Source organism: Neoarius graeffei, chromosome 9, assembly GCF_027579695.1.
Source record: "Neoarius graeffei isolate fNeoGra1 chromosome 9, fNeoGra1.pri, whole genome shotgun sequence".
Taxonomy (NCBI): Eukaryota; Metazoa; Chordata; class Actinopteri; order Siluriformes; family Ariidae; genus Neoarius; species Neoarius graeffei.
Genome location: NC_083577.1, coordinates 91,274,737 through 91,292,070, shown reverse-complemented (window position 1 = coordinate 91,292,070; position 17,334 = coordinate 91,274,737).

Below are 17,334 nucleotides of genomic sequence, written 5' to 3'. Positions count from 1 at the left end.
AAGGAGATATCAGAGGATGGGAGGCTAAGGGTTGTTGGACTTGTAGTCACTGATGACCTGAATGCCTTGCCACATACAGTACATTGGGGGTTGGAGTTGGAGAAATGCTCCTCAACCTTCTATTTGTAGCAGTGCTTGGCCTTCTTGATGCCATGCTTCAGGTCAGCTCTGGCTGTACTGTAGGCTTGTACATCTTCTGATCTGAAGGCAGTGTTGCAGGCTTTCAACAGTAGACGGACATCTCTGTTCATCCAGGGTTTCTGATTTGGGTACAAGGTGATCAATTTCTTGGTGGTGATGCTGTCTATAGTGGTAGAGATGTAGTCCAGTAGAGAGGAAGCATAGCTCTCAATGTCTGTGTGGGAGTGACAGGTTGCTTGAATGGCAAACATATTCCAGTCTGTGTGTTTGAACTGGTCCTGCAGCACAGTCTGTCCCCTCTGGCCACACTTTTATTGTCTTCACTATGGGTTTCACATGGTCACACTATGGGTTTCTCACTTGGGGTGAGAAACAGAGAAAGTTGATCTGACTGCCCTATATGGGGGAGGGGTGTAACTTTGCAAGCTCCAGCTATGTTGGAGTAAACATGGTCCAGTGTCTTTTTCCTCTTGTGTAGCAGGTAACATGTTAATGCAGTCCAGGAAGTACTGTCTTCAAGTTGAAGTGATTAAAGTCACCCGCAAAAATAAAGGCAGCCTCTGGGTGCATTTCTTGCTGTTTGCTAATGGCTGCATGCAATTCTCCCATTGCAAGCTTAGCATTAGCGTCTGGTGGTGTATATACAGCAGTAACTATAACTGATGTGAGTTCTCTTGGGAGATAAAAAGGTCTATATTTAACCATGTGAAACTTCACGTTAGGTGAGCAGTGTCTCTTGGTGATAACAGAGTGTTGTATCTGACCAGGTGGGTGGAGCACAGAAGCACAGCAGACCAGAACTGAGTTCGCAAAACTCTTTTATTTTAAAAGATATATATAGCTTTTCAGCCAACTGCACCACAAGTGCACACTCACTCTCTCACACACACATTTCTGGCCAGGAGAGAAACCTCTTCCTCTGCTCTCTCTCTCCTTTTTATAGGATGTGGTCACTGGGGAAGACACACAAACACAGGTTAATTCCCATCAGGTGCAGTGATTCCACCACTTACCTTCCCTGACTCCGCCCTCCATTCACAGACCAACGCTTGGCCACGCCCCCGCTGCCACATACCCCCACTGCCCGACTCAGGCCAGGCAGCTGTCTGGCCTGTAGCCGACTCCCCCCCCCCAATGGGAGAGGAAATCCGCCACGACCATCTGTGCCCCTGGCCTTTGGACCACCTTGAACTTAAACGGCTGGAGTGCCAGATACCAACGGGTGATCCATGCATTGGCATCCTTCATGCAGTGGAGCCACTGCAGGGGAGCATGGTCCAAACAGAGGGCAAAAGGGTGCCCCAGCAGGTAGTAGCGGAGGGCGAGGACCACCCACTTGATGGCGAGGCATTCCTTTTTGATTGTGCTGTACCTGCCCTCATGCACCGACAGCTTCCGGCTGATGTACAGCACTGGACGTTCCTCCCCCTCCACCTCCTGGGACAGAACAGCCCCCTGCACTCTGTCCGACACGTCCGTCTGCAAAATAAAGGGGAGAGAAAAGTCAGGGGAGTGTAACAGTGCCCCCCCCCACACACAGTGCAGCCTTTACCTCCGAGAAAGCCCGCTGGCATTGCTCTGTCCACTGGACCGGATCTGGTGCTCCCTTTTAAGTGAGATCAGTCAGTGGGTTGGTGACATCCGAATAATTAGGTATAAACCTACGATACTAGCCAGCCAGCCCCAGGAACTGTCTCACCCCCTTTTTGATCTTGGGTCTTGGGCAGGCCGCAATCTCTGCTGTCTTATTAATTTGGGGATGCACCTGCCCATTGCCCAAGTGGAAACCCAGATAACGTACTTCCACCTGCCCAATCGCACACTTCTTCGGGTTGGCTGTGAGACCCGCTCGCCTCAGTGACCTAAGGATGGCCCTTAGGTGGTCTAAGTGCCACAGCCAATCATCCAAGTAGGCGGCCGCATAGGTGGCGCAGGGGCGGAGGACCCTATCCATAAGCCGCTGGAACATAGTGGGTGCCCCAAACAGCCCAAAAGGAAGTGTGATGAACTGGTGTAAGCCAAACGGTGTGGAAAAGGCCGTTTTCTCTCAGGATAGCAGAGTCAAGGGGATCTGCCAATATCCCTTTTTCAAATACAGTGTCAAATAAAAACGAGCAGTGCCTAGTTGATTGAGCAACTCGTCAATACGAGGCATTGGGTATGCGTCAAATTTAGACACTGCATTGACTTTTCTATAGTCCACACAGAACCGGAGCGACCCGTCGGCCTTGGGAACCAAGACCACCAGGCTGCTCCAGTCATTGTGGGACTCCTTGATGATGCCCATTTCAAGCATGGCCTCGAGTTCTTCCCGAACCACCTTTTTTTTTGTGTTCGGGCAGTCTGTAAGGATGGCTGTGCACTAATACCCCCGGAGGCGTCTCAATGTGGTGTTCTATGAGGTGGGTGCGGCCGGGCAGGGGCACCGTTAGAAAATTCTGTCAGAAAATTCTGTCTGCAACTGGGTGACCTCCGTGAGCTGGATTGGGGAGAGGTGATCTTCACAGGGGACCGGAGCGGTGAGCGATGTCAATTTTCTTTTTTGAACCTCCGGCCCCAGCTCTGCCTTCTCCAGAACCACCGACACCAACACCACGGGGACCTCCTCATTCCAAAGTTTTAGTAGATTGAAGTGGTAAATCTGTAATACCCCAACCCTGTCCATTCTCCTCACCTCATAGTCGACGTCCCCGACTCACCATGTGACCTCAAAGGGTCCTTGCCACCTGGTGATCAATTTGGAGCTCGACGTGGGCAACAACATGATGACTTTATCTCCCGGTGTGAATTCCCTAAGGCACGTGCCCCTGTTGTACAGACGGACTTGACGTTCTTGGGCCTGCTGCAAATTCTCCTGGGTTAGATGCATGAGTGTGTGGAGTTTGGCATGCAGGGCGATAACGTATTCTCATCACATTATCTCGAGCCACTTTATCCTGTTCTACAGGGTCGCAGGCAAGCTGGAGCCTATCCCAGCTGACTACGGGCGAAAGGCAGGGTACAACCTGGACAAGTCTCCAGGTCATCACAGGGCTGACACAAAGACACAGACAACCATTCACACTCACACCTACGGTCAATTTAGAATCACCAGTTAACTTAACCTGCATGTCTTTGGACTGTGGGGGAAACTGGAGCACCCGGAGGAAACCCACACGGACATGGGGAGAACATGCAAACTCCACACAGAAAGGCCCTCGCTGGCCATGGGGCTCGAACCTGGACCTTCTTGCTGTGAGGCAACAGCGCTAACCACTATACCACCGTGCCGCCCCTCGATAACATATTGAATTTCATTTTTACTGGTTGAAGGTCCCTCCTCCCAATTTTCCCATAGCACATCCAGAATTCCACGTGGCATACGCCCGTATAATAATTCGAACAGGGAGAACCCTGTGGAGGCTTGCGGGACCTCTTGCACTGTGAATAACAGGGGCTTGATCCATTTATCCAAGTTGCATGTGTCTTCACTTACAAATTTCCTAATTATGTTTTCTGAGGGTGTGATTAAACCATTTGACTAAGCCATCCATTTGTGGGTGAAAAAAGCTGGTGTGGATAGGCTTAATTCCCAGTAACCCATACAGTTTGCACAGCGTACATGACATAAAAGTAGTGCCTTGATCAGTCAGAATCTCTTTGGGGATTCTGACTTGGGAGATGATGCGGAAGAGTGCTTCTGCAATACTATGTGCTGAGATATTGAGAAGAGGCACTGCTTTCGGATATCGCGTTGCATAGTCCACCAGAACTAAAATAATGCGATATCCTCGTGTTGACCGATCTAATGGCCTGACAAAATCCATCCCAATTCTTTCAAATGGGGTCTCGATTAATGGCAGAGGGCGCAAAGGTGCTTTTGGAATGGCCGCGGGATTTACTAACTGGCATTCGCGGCATGCCATACACCACCTGTGGACATCGCCGTGAATCCCTGGCCAATAGAACCGGGCCATTTTTCGGGCTAGTGTCTTATCCTGCCCCAAGTGTCTGGCCATGGAATTAAAGTGAGCCACCTTGAATATAAATCCCTGGCAGCTCTTTGGGATTAAAAGCTGTGTTATTTGTTCCTTAGTCTGGGTGTCCTGCGTCACTTGGTATAACCTATCCTTAATAATGGAAAAATAGGGGAAGGAAAGGGTGGTGTTTGGCTGGAGAGTTTGACCATCAATTACTTTCGCTTGGTCAAACACATGCCACAGAGTCTTGTCTCATGACTGCTCACATGAGACCACGAGGGAATCCCTGAGAGAGGGAGGAGGAGCATGCTGGTCCTCACTCTGATGCAGTGATGACGTAGATGGCTCTGTGACAGCTGCTCCCACCAATGCCACTCTGGGCCCTCCCCCCAATGAACTATGGCAGGCCCCACTCTTCACTAAATGCATCATTAATTCCTGAAATCCCAGCCAATCAGTCCCCAGAATTATCGAGTGGGTAAGGCGAGGATTAACTGCCGCCTTTACTCTAAATTTTTCCCCTCGAAATAGAATGTGGACCGACACTAAGGGGTAGTTGTGAACATCCCCGTGCACACACAACACCTTCACCAATTGTGCTCTCCCCAATGCCTCGTCTTGCACCAGGCTTTGGTGGATTGAGGTCTGATTACAGCCAGAGTCCACCAAAGCCTGATATGTATCCCCTTGGATACTCACCGGTATGTGATATGCTCCTGCCTGATCGAGGGTGGTCCCTGGTGCGTCAGGGATCCGGACCACTGCGCCCACCTCCATCGCCGAGCACTGATGCTAGAGGTGCCCCGATTCCCTGCAGTGTCAGCATACCGGCCCAGGCTCTCTCCCTGCACCAGTGTTCCGGAGATCACTCACCTGAGGGTGACACAGACAAGGAAGTAGGAAACGGTAGGGCACCGCGGGTGTGGCAGGCCGGCTGGGGTGGAGCCGGCCCCTGCCTCCGCGGTGGGAAAATGGGGTGAGGACAAGGAACAGAAGGAGAAGGAGAGAGAGAAGAGAGGGGAGAAGGGAGACACACTGTCCTGCCATTGGAATGGCCACCGCATGGTCCTCCGCCAGCTTGATGGCCTGATCCAGCAACGCCAGGCAATGGCACTGGACCCACTCCACTCTTCTTTCCGTAAGTTGGGCGAAGAATTGTTTGAGTGCCACCAGATCGATGATTCCCTTGGCATCGCGGTTGTCAGCCCTCAGCCACTGCCGCAGGCGTCCCAGAGCTGCTGGCCAAATGCGAATGGCCGGCCGACCTCCTCCAGGTGCAGCACATGGAAGTGCTATTGTTGCTGTTCCAGGGTGCGACCCATGCTTTGGAGGATGGCCCTGCGGAGGTCTGCATAGATCAGCCAGCTGTCGGCGGGGAGTTGTAGTGTGGCCAGCTGCACCTTGCCCGTTAGCAGGGGGAGGAGGCGCGCCACTCGCTGTTCCACCGGCCAGCCCCACGCCTCTGCTTCCTGCTCAAAAAGAGCGAGGAATGCTTCGGGGTCATCACACAGACCCATCTTCATTAGGGTGAGGTGGGGAGGGTCCACAGCAGTGGTGGTGGTGGACCCCGTGGATGCGAGGAGGTGCTGGAACACCTGGCAATCTTCCTGCTGCACCAGCACTAGGGCTTCAAACCGTTGTTCCTGCTCCTTCCGGAGGGTGACCAGTGCCTGGTGCTGGCTCTCTTGGGCTGTGGTGAGGGCGTGGACCAGGTCCTCGAAGGGGGAGGACTCCATGTGGCTGTTCCCTTCTGCACTCCGTCCTGGGTTTCAGCACCACTGTTATATCTGACCAGGTGGGTGGAGCACAGAAGCATGGCAGGCCAGAACTTAGTTCTCAAAACTCTTTTATTTTTAAAAATATATTTAGCTTTTCAGCCAACTGCACCACCAGTGCACACTCACTCTCTCACACACACATTTCTGTTTGGGAGAGAGACCCCTTCCTCTGCTCTCCCTCTCCTCTGTATAGGTCGCGGTCACTGGGGAAGACCCACAAACACAGGTTAATTCCCATTAGGTGCAGTGATTCTGACACTTACCTTCCTTGACTCCGCCCTCCATTCACAGACCGATGCTTGGCCATGCCCCCACTGCCACACAGAGTTTGTACACCAAGCTCTATTTATATAAATGCACAAACCTCCACCTCTGGTTTTGCTGGAGCCTTCTACAGTCCTATCTTCACAGTGAGTATGGCATCCTGCTAACTCAATAGAACTGTCCAGAAAACTGCTGTTTAGCCATGTCTCTTTAAAGATCATGACATTGGAGTCCATAATCTGTTTATTGTTGGTGATTCAGAGTCGCAGTTCATCCATTTTGTTCACCAGAGACCTGACATTAGCAAGGAAAATGCTGGGTAAAGGGAGCTGATGTGGTGCTAGCCTTAGCTTACCTAGTAGCCCCTCTTGCTTGCCCCACCTTTGTTTACGGTCCTGATGCCATCTGCAAGCACTTCCGCCTGGCTGGAAAGAGTGAGCAGCCTACGGTGTTCTGGAGATCTCTGGGATGAGTCGAAGATTGGCGATAAAACTCTTGGAATTTCATGATTCAATGTCCAAGAGCTCCTGTCTGCTGTAAGATTTTAAAGCAGTGCCATACTGAATGAACAGTCCTGTAAGGAGCAGATAAAACACCGCTAATTTGCAAAATCTGGAGAGATGCTGAGCCTTGCATTGTTCACACGCTGCCATCTTGGTCATCTTGAAGGCAACAAATGCTGCTCCAAAATCTCAGTGTACTTTTCTGCATTAATGCTCCATAACAGAAGTGTAAGTTATAATAATAATAATAATAATAATAATAATAATCATCATCATCATCATCAGTTCAATTTATATAGCACCTTTCTCACACCCAAGGTCACTTTACAATTAGGGAGGAGAAAAAAAATTCCACCAAAAGAGGGTCAGGATGTAATTCCAATGATGTAGCTACCATAGTCCCACCAAAAGATGCACAAAGATAAATCCCACACTGCCTGCGCAGCCACTGTGATGCCACTGGGCAACATTGCTCAGACCACCGCACCATGGATTCACAAACTGAGCACAGAAGCACAGCTACACAGAGCACTAGTATGTCCCAAACCACCTACACAGCCAATGTGATGCCACCGGGCAACAGTGCTTGGAACACTGCACCAAGCACAAAAGCACCACTGCACAGAGTGCTGGACAACCTTGATGTTAAAACAGCAATGAGCTCACTGCTGTCCATAGTGAGGAGCACAGGCATCACCAATGGTGGACCAAGGGCTTGAGGGAACCGACACCCAAAACTGGGTTCAGAGCTATGCCACAACCCACAGACAAAACACTCAAAAAACCCCAAACAAACATCAAACTATACAACCTCCAAAAATAATAAATAAAAAATTGATCGATTAATTAATTAATTAATTAATTAATTAATTAATTAATTAAAAAAAGAAAAAGCTCTGATGAGAAGTGGCAGCCAGAATGTGCATGGTCACGGGTGATTGCTCTAAGACAACGAGGGAGGCTCAGCCTCCTCTAAAAATGACGAACATCGTGTAGGATGAATTGCGCTAGGCTTATGTTATAGCCGAACTTATAACATTGTTATTTCAGATCCAGAATCATAGAAATATGTGACCCCTCACCGAATCCAGGGACACATGTCGACCGAAATGAATCCGAGATAATCGCAAAAGAAGCATTTTTTTTCGAAATTTGTGATTTTTGTTTTTTTCCGTCATGTGCAAGTTGAGATCTTGAAGAATGCAATCAGTATTTCAGATAATAGATTGTTTTGTTGGAAAAGCATACATTTTTTGTTGCAAATTGTCTCGTTTTTGTCAGGACTGTAGCCTGCTGGGGTGTGTGGGTAAATTACCATATGGGCCATTCACATGATGATTTAAGTCTTTTGTTTTTTTTTTCAATGAATCAGCTGTATGATCCTAGCTGAGCGCATGGCTACTTAACTGCATACAGGCGTGTGATTTCACTATGGAATGAGTTACTAAACAGAGCGCAGAGGACCTGACACACCGTGAAGCAAACAGACACACGGTATTTACATCGGAGATCACCATTTCTAGCAAAAAAACTCCGCAACCTCGTTTTTCAGATTGAATGGAAAACTGGAATGATCGGATAATACACGGACCATTCTAGGATTACATTCCATCGGAGGCATTGGTGTGTGCAAGGTGCCGTTTCTCTTTCTGATGGGGTAAGTTTATTAATCTAAGGCTGTGTGGTTATTTTTGCATGTAATGGAGAGTGTTGTGGTTTGGTTAAGCCTAGGTCACAACCGGACATATGATTTTTTGGCCGTGTGATTTTTGGCGTTTCCCAAATCGCTGCAGTTTTTTTTTTGTTCACAGAGAAAGACGCGCATTGGCCATAATTTTGTCTTGCAACCTGAAAAAAACGTAAGCGCCCGTAGAGTTTGTTTGACATGACAAAGAGCCTCTGCGGCCAGTCTACGGCTCGAAAATCAGCACATCACACGCGCGCTCTCGTGCGTTTCTTGCACGCTCTCCGTGCGTTTCTTGCGGTTTTTGCATGTAGACCGGCCGTAGGAGCGCGTACTGTACGGCCGGTTGTGACCGAGGCTTTACATGAAACTAGTGTTGTGTTAGTTGTGTCATCATTGTGCTATCTTTCTTTCTTACGGTGTGAGTAATTTTTCAACCACAAAACGTTAAAGTATACTTTAGGACTTATTTTTGTACTTCATAATTGTGTTGGACATACTTTGCATGGAAGGAAAATTGACGTGGTGATCTTTGTTTACATGAAAGTAGTATCATGCTAGCTCGTAGGGGGTAGGGCTTTCCTTAATGTCATGCAAATGAGCACCATTATGTGCCCGCCCTACACCCAGAGTAGCTGAGATGGAAAACTTTGAGGGCGATTTTCTCCTTTTTCTGTTTTAAGAAGTATACACTTTCAAAAGACCACACATTCTTCAAATATTGTCAGATCTCCACATGGAAAGCATCATTGGAAAGCTTAGAAACTGTACTTTCTGAATCTGTCAATAACTCAAAATGCCCCCGGGCCGACATGTGTCCCTGGATTCTGTTTTCTGCCACATATATGTGCTCAACCCACTACAGTGCAAAATCATTTCGTCATAACTTTCCCCAGTTCGCCTAATGTGTGCGTGAGTTTTTCCCCCTCGTGACAGCATGATGCAGCCCAGCCTCAGTGGACTTCAATGGCATTTGGGAGCTATGCGCTTTTCAATATCAAAATGCAAGATGATTATTGGACAAATACTGAGAAAACGCCTGCCCACAGAGTCCCACGGGCTCTCAGCCTCAGTGGACTTCAATAGCATTTGGGAGCTATGCACTTTTCAATATCAAAATGCAAGACGGTTATTGGACAAATACTGCAAAAACGCCCGACCCACGGACTCCCAGCCTCACAGTGGGAGGGACATGGCAAAGCTTTCCGCGAGGAGACTGGTGATTGGTGAAAGCGGCCGGATATTTTCTTTGATTGACAGCTCGTTTCAAATATAGACAGGCAGCGGTGAATCTCAGTTCAGTCCCATGCGGATTCGCAAGTGCTGTGGTGTATTGTAAGAGATCAGCTTACATTTCGATTTCATTCATTACATACGGTTTCTACCAGCTTTTTTAGTTTGTATATATTTTCATTGTAAATAAAGTGTAAATATAGTGTTGTCAAGTTTGCTATCTTAGTTCCAGAAATGTCATTTATTTGAGTGACTGAACTTGAACTTGAGGGGGCTAGTCAACTAGCAAGAAAGCTGTGCATGGATGCCAAACATTGCTGATTTAATTTTGGCGAAGCCATTTGCCAGTCTTCCTTTCGAGGAAAAAATTAAAATTAAAGAGCAGGGTAGACCAACTCCTCAAATTGACTTGGTGAAAAAGGTAGGGAATAATACTCGTTCCTTTCAGCTCTCCTGGTACGAGAAAGTGAATTGGCTAACAGCAAGTGACCCACATCAACAACAGTAAATAGGCTACTTTAGTAATATGTCATGGATGGACCAAAAATATAGAATCTATTTAAAATGTTTATGCTGAGTATATTATATTGGAATATATATTTTTCTGGATATGAATTAAACACAGCTACAATTTGGAAAACATTTTTAAACAAAAACACAGCCGAGAACATTTCACACTACAGACCTGGATTAAAAGTGAAGGGTTATCAAAATTGTCAATAAAACATTTCTCAGTCAAAATAAGTAAAATATAGGGAAAGTGTCATTGAATGAAATGTGTGGCACCCAGCTCTATGTTTGGCTCCCCAAGGTCAGTGCTTGTGCCTATTCCTGAACACTCTGCTGTTACTGCTGAGGTTCCTGACAAAGAGCTGCTTTCAATAATGATCAATTTTTAAACAACATGACACAATTTTAAAATATAAAATGTTAAAATATACCCCCCCCAACACCACCATCATGAAAATTGGACAGTAGGCTAATGGGCCAAAAGAACCTGTTATTTCACAGTTTGTGACCCTGCCAACAATCAGCCAGATCAGAGGCAAGAGTATGGGCAAAATTTATGTTTTTTTTTCTTTTTTCTTTTAAAATCTGGAAATATCGTAACAGACCAGCCTCCCCTGTTTGAAAGACTACCAGCCGCCACTGTGCCTGGTGTACTCTCAACTAGAAACAGAAAAGTTACCTTTGCCAAAGGCACTGACACAACCCCATACCATGACACATCCTGGCTTTTGGACTTGCTCCTGGTAACAGTCTAGATGATCCTTTTCCTTTTTGTTCTGGAGCACAAGATGTCCATTTCTTGTAAAAATAAACCTGGAATACTGATTCCTCTGACCACAATACCTGTTCCCACTGTGTGATGGTCCATCCCAGATGCCTCCAAGCCCAGAGGAGTCGATGGCACTTCTGGACACAGTTAACATAAGGCTTCCTTTCTGCACAGTAAAGTTTTAACTGGTGTTTGTGGATGTAACACTGTATTGTAGTTTGATAAAGGTTTTGCCAAAGTAATCCTGATCCCCTGTGGTTCTATCAGCTATAGATGAATGGTGGTTCTTGACGTAGTGCTGTCTGAGGGATCAGAGATCATGGTGGTTCAGATTAGGCTTGAGCCCTTGCCATGTACACACTGAAATTCCTCCAGATTCCTTGAATGGTTTAATTATATTAAAACCTTCCTATCTTTCTTTGAGGAACATTGTTTTTGAATATTTCAATAATTTTCTCACACATTTGTTGATAAACTGGAGATCCTCAGCCCATCTTTACTCCTCAAAAACTAGGCCTTTCCTGGATTTGTGCCAAATCATGATTACAGTCACCTGTTGACATCACCTGTTTCAAATCACATCATTATTTAATTGTTGTACCTCATTACTCACCCTAAATTGCCCTGTAACAACTTTTTTTGGAAAGTATCGCAGGACTGAAACACAGGAATCAATGTATCTTAACAAATGAAATGAAGTTGACCAACAAAACATGAAATATCTTGGGTTCATTCTGTCTGCAATGAAATACGAGTCAAAATAAATTTAGAAATCACTGCTTACTTACTTTTTTTTAATTTGCATTTTCCACACTGTCCCAACTTTTTTCTGATTTGGGGTTGTAGATTCCTCTCAGTGTTTGACACCTCAATTATGCACTTCCTTGTTTGATTTTGATATTTATAATCGGGTCAGCCAAGATCAGATGGACCTTATAGGTTCCAAAATAACAAAAAACCCAAGGTTACCCAAAATGGTCAAAACTGTGATATTATGGGCTTGAACATATTGGGGTCCCATACCTAAAATTTCATGTAGCATTCTCTTTCCATTTTGAAAATATACCTCATTTTATACATGCCCCATTCTGCTAGGTTGTTGACGTTACGGACGCTACATTAAAAGATATAACGGGATAGATCCACTTAAAACACCTCAAAAGCAAATGTTGATGGGGCAACGAACTGTTATGCCATAAAGTGCCCTGTCGAATGTTACAATTGAGTATAGTTACATATATTTGCTGGGTCTACTATGTGACATGTTATCAGGGACCCTGATATTAGACAGAGAAACACAATATTTCACAACACTTTATTAAAGTTCAAATTATTGGGCTCACAAAACATCATTTTATGCATAGTATCAGCTTATTATACTAGTTCCTTAATTAATTGACAGTTGGTTGTCCTTTCCATCAAAGATTACATAGCTTATATACTTGTTGAACAATGTTACACATAACGTTACGGACACTACACCCGTTACGGACACTACATATTGCAAATATATCTATTAATATAACAACTAAAGACGTATGAATATGTAACTAGAGCCCTACATGAGGCCAACAGGACCAATGCATGTCATAATCACCAAAAATGGTAAAAAATTCTGCAGCATTCTGTTACAGCAAGACCGTTACGGACACTACAGAAAACAACGGAAATGACACGCAAAATCTTTGGCATGTGAATTTTGCAAACATATGCCCCCAGCAACAAGGTTTTTGTATCAAATCATATCACATACTACATAAATTGTCTGTATTTAATTTAAAGTGTTTATTAAAATGCATTAAATAAGATTTCTCAGGCCCTTTTCAACTTTGCAGTGCCAAAGAAAATAAATTAGGTTCAGCACCCCCCATTGACAAAACTATTGTGAAAAATTTCATTTTTATCGGAATTCCGTGATTCAGCTGTCAATTTGTTCCTCAAAAATCTGCTGATTTACTAAAACAGTTAGTGTTTGACAAATTATTGCCAAGTTTAAGCAGCAATGATGCATTCTGGGGTATTAAATCAAATGAACATGCGTTACATAGTGAAAATGTGCAATATGAAGAGTTTGTCTGATAAAAAAAAACTGAAACATGGATTCAGTGGTGGTAAATTATGATCTGGCTTTGAAACATCATACATTGGCAATGATCGTCTACCATTACAACATATGAAATAGTTTAATAAACATAAATAGAAGGCTGTTACATAGTGTTACATGATCTCAGACAAGTAGGTACATCTGATTGTGGCTGACCCGAATATTTAAGCAGATTTGATCTGGATCTTCAGTTTGTGTGTTTTAGTCTCATCAGTCCTGTCATGTCTAAAGTTTCCTCCAGGTCTCTACTGCTACTCTAATGAGTTCTTGATTTATTGGAATTTCTGTTCTTCAGGTTTCATCTTTGTCTTTCACTTGACATAATCAAGGAGGCATCTGTAAAGGAAAAGCAGTGGCTCTACTCTTTAAATTCCACTGTGTGAATGTGTGTATGCTGTGTGTGAGTTTCCTCTAATCCACTCGTGTTGGTGTTGAAGCAGTAGGTAGCAGTTTGTTAGAGAAAACTACTGTGGGGAAAAACAAAATTAATCCTGTTAGAGAAGGCTGGTAAAGCTGACATCAATATTCACTGCCCTCATCCCAAACCCCTAATCCCTAACCTCTAATCCCTAAACCCTAATGCCTCATCCTTATTCCCTCAACTCTCATTTAAAGTATAAACTCTTATCACTTCTGTAATCTTCATGAGCAGCTATAAAACATGAATGAATTAGTAATTTTTACTTCAGAGGCTGTGACTGGATGTGTTTTTTTTTCTTGTCCCATTTTCACTGAGTCTACCCCTTTTCATGAATACTTACACTCACACTCCCTGTTCTCATTCATATTCATTATTTAACACAGCTCTGACGGTCGTGCAGCTGCAACTCACAGATTTATTTATAATTAATGCAATTGTTCTAATTCATTATTGTTCTATAGTAACAGCTCATGCACAGGGACTTAAAAATGTGTGTAATTATATTATAAATATGCTGAAGTTTTCCTCAAGTAATAAGATGTTTATTTTAGATTTCTGGAAGGGGTCTCCAGTGGGCGGCACGATGGTGTAGTGGTTAGCACTGTCGCCTCACAGCAAGACGGTCCTAGGTTTGAGCCCAGTGGCTGGGGAGGACTTTTCTGTGTGGAGTTTGCATGTTCTCCCCATATCTGTGTGGGTTTCCTGTGGGTGCTCTGGTTTCCCCCACAGTCCAAAGACATGCAGGTTAGGTTAACTGGTGACTCTAAATTGACCGTAGGTGTGAATGTGAGTGTGAATGGTTGTCTGTGTCTGTGTGTCAGCCCTGTGATGACCTGGAGACTTGTCCAGGGTGTACCCCACCTCTTGCCCATAGTCAGCTGGGATAGGCTCCAGCTTGCCTGCGACCCTGTAGAACAGGATAAGTGGCTACAAATAATGAATGGATGGAGTCTCCAGTGTTAGAAGCGTAACTTTAGGTTTTCTGACATCTTAAGAATGGAGGAGTTTACACTTTTCAGTTTCTCAGTAACATGATGGAACAAGGTGCATTTTTTCATTTTATTAACCTCAAGAGAGAGAAAAAAAGAGACACGAGTGAGGGAATGACTGTTTATAGCTGCTATAATGTAAACAAGAACAGGAACTAACTTGTTTCACTGGACATGAAATGTAACTATAAATGGATTAAAAAGTCTGCCTGTCATTCTTTAATTAATAAAAAAAATCACTGTGGACCATTAAAGATAAAATCCTGTGTGAATTTGAAACTCTCCTCATACAATCTTTTTTTTTTTTTTAATTTCATTAAAATGGCATTAAACATGTATTGAAAACCTGTAAAGACACAAATAAATAAATAAATAAATAAATAAAGTTAAGGAGCTTAAGGGGAAGAGTGAGAAACTCAGTGGTGTGTTGAGAAAAGCTCATCAAAAACTCACTGCTGCCCCCCACACACACACTCCAAACTCCACTGAGCCAAACTGATGACTTTAAGAAGCTTAGCATCTTGTCCAGAACACACACACACACGGTATATTTGTGAATTGTGGTGATATTTAGGAAATTGTGGAGTTTTAAAACCTTTTATTAACTGAACTCAGTGGTGACTGAGTCAGTATCATTGGTTCATTGTTAAAAGATGACAATAAGCGTCATGTCTGCACCTGCTCAAACTCAAGACTCCACTTCCCAGCATTCTCAGTGGCCTTTAAACATGGCTGCCATGAACTACAACACCACGCCACTGCTCACAGACACCTGAGTTTTGATTACGTTCACCTCTTCACTATTACCACTATGCCTCGCTTGAGGCATAGTGAACTCTGAAACAAATATCATTTGTTATCACTCTGAAACAAATATCATTTGAATTGAACATATGATCTCACAAAACTACAAAAAATATTTTAAAAAATGAGCAGCACGTTTGAAGATATAAATAACAATTTGTTCCATTTAGAATAATATTTAATTTCATGAAGAAAACTTGTCCAGGGTGTATTTGTGTCTCACTCCCAGTGTCCCTGACCAGGATAAAGCTATTACTGATGGACATAAGAAGAAAACATATTTGTGTTTGAGAAGCAAAGAAACAGGCCGTTACTTAATGTATGTCTCAGATTGAGAATCTAATATGCATGTGGCAAGTCATTTAGAGAGAATGGTAATACTTTACATTACGTCTCTGTTAATTAACTTGTATTATGGCATTCATTAACATGAATAACACATGATTTCATTCATATTAATAAACCATAAGTATTGCGAATAAAGTGGCATGGGAAGTTAACACGTGTATGTTTTAAAATGTTAATGAAATACATCTGCATCACCATGAGTTCATATTCGAATTATCATGTTCATAATTGATGATTCATAAAAGAACTGTGGCACCCAGGTATTAATATTAAAACCTGTTTCTCAGCCTCAGTTCTGAATAATAATTAATTTCTGAATGTCCAATAAACTGTTCTTCATGTTGCTCACCATGGGTTTGGTTTTTACTCACTTATGGTTTAAACATTAGTGAATGCACACATTTATTATTCAGCTAATTTAGCTTATTGTTAAATAAGAAACCTTGTGTTATCTTTTTTTGTTCATGTTATTGATGGTGTGTTAATCGACACTTTAAGACACTTTTACCTGAAACTAAATAGGAATCCGCATTCACATCATAGCCAGGGAAACTGAAGTTGCTAAGCAACAAGTCTAAAGCTACGATGGAACAAAATGTTTGAGGGGTTTTTTTTGGTTAAGAAAATAGTGTTTAAAAAGAAGGTAAAAGAACAATTCCTTTATGTAATAGATAATTAGCTAATCTCAGGAAAAGAGTCTGGTGTGCTGTATGATTCCAACAGGTCTGTTAACTGAGATTTACCAGACAGACAGTCAGACATCTCTTCAGAAAAACTGATTAAATGACAGGTGTTTCTGACCAAATTGCTGTGAACTAATTGTGTTGTTATCCAGTGCAAGTAGAATTTTAATTCTACACACATTAACAACATTAAATTAACTCACCTAGAGCCCAGGATGTTGTTCTCAGTAACCATGACATGTTAAGATTTCCTGGAAATGTAAAACCATCGTTTCTCAAATCCAAGACTTAATATTACCATGGCATAAAAAATTTATATTTAATATTCACTGCTAATGTCAGGGTGCAGGAACTTAAGGATGTATGTGCAGAGGAGAGCGGGGTGCAAACTGTTGACAAAGCCAAGACGAGAGACAGCTCTATGTTGAGTGCAGGGTGCTCCTGGACTGGTGTGATTTTGGCAAGAGGGCCTGGGATGGCAGGTTTCAAATTGGAGACATTGAATGTGGGAGATAACCTGCTGTGAGGGGGGAGTTCTAAATGGTAAGAGACCTCGTTAATGCAACGCAACACCTTGAATGGACCAATGTAACATGGCCAAAGTTTTCTACAGGTGTTGGGTTCCCTGAAGTTTCTCTGTCACTCAGGGAAAAGTTTGGATTGTCTCCTCTTTGTTTGTTCACATAATCTTTATATTTGGCATTGATTATTTCCAGACATTGGTGCACCTCCTCCTATACTGTCTGGCTGCATGTGAACCAGTCTTCCACAGCTTGTACTTGGCTTGACATATCGTCCCAGGGGAATAAGGGTCATTGATAGCGGAGTATGCACTGAAACAGTGTTAATTGGGTTGCAGAATGTCTGAGGGAGTTTTGTGCATACTCAGCTAATTTGAGCTAATTTTATCCCTAATCTATCCCCAATGAGCAAGCCCATGGCGACAGTGGCAAGGAAAAACTCCCTCAGACAACATGAGGAAGAAACCTTGAGAGGAATCAGACTCAAAAGGGAACCAATCCTCATTTGGGTGATAACAGACAATGCGATTATAACATTTTTAACAGTTTTAACATGAAGTCGGTTTCGTTGATGTTATAAACTCTTCATTGATGGAAACTTGAGTGCAAAACTGTTCATGACA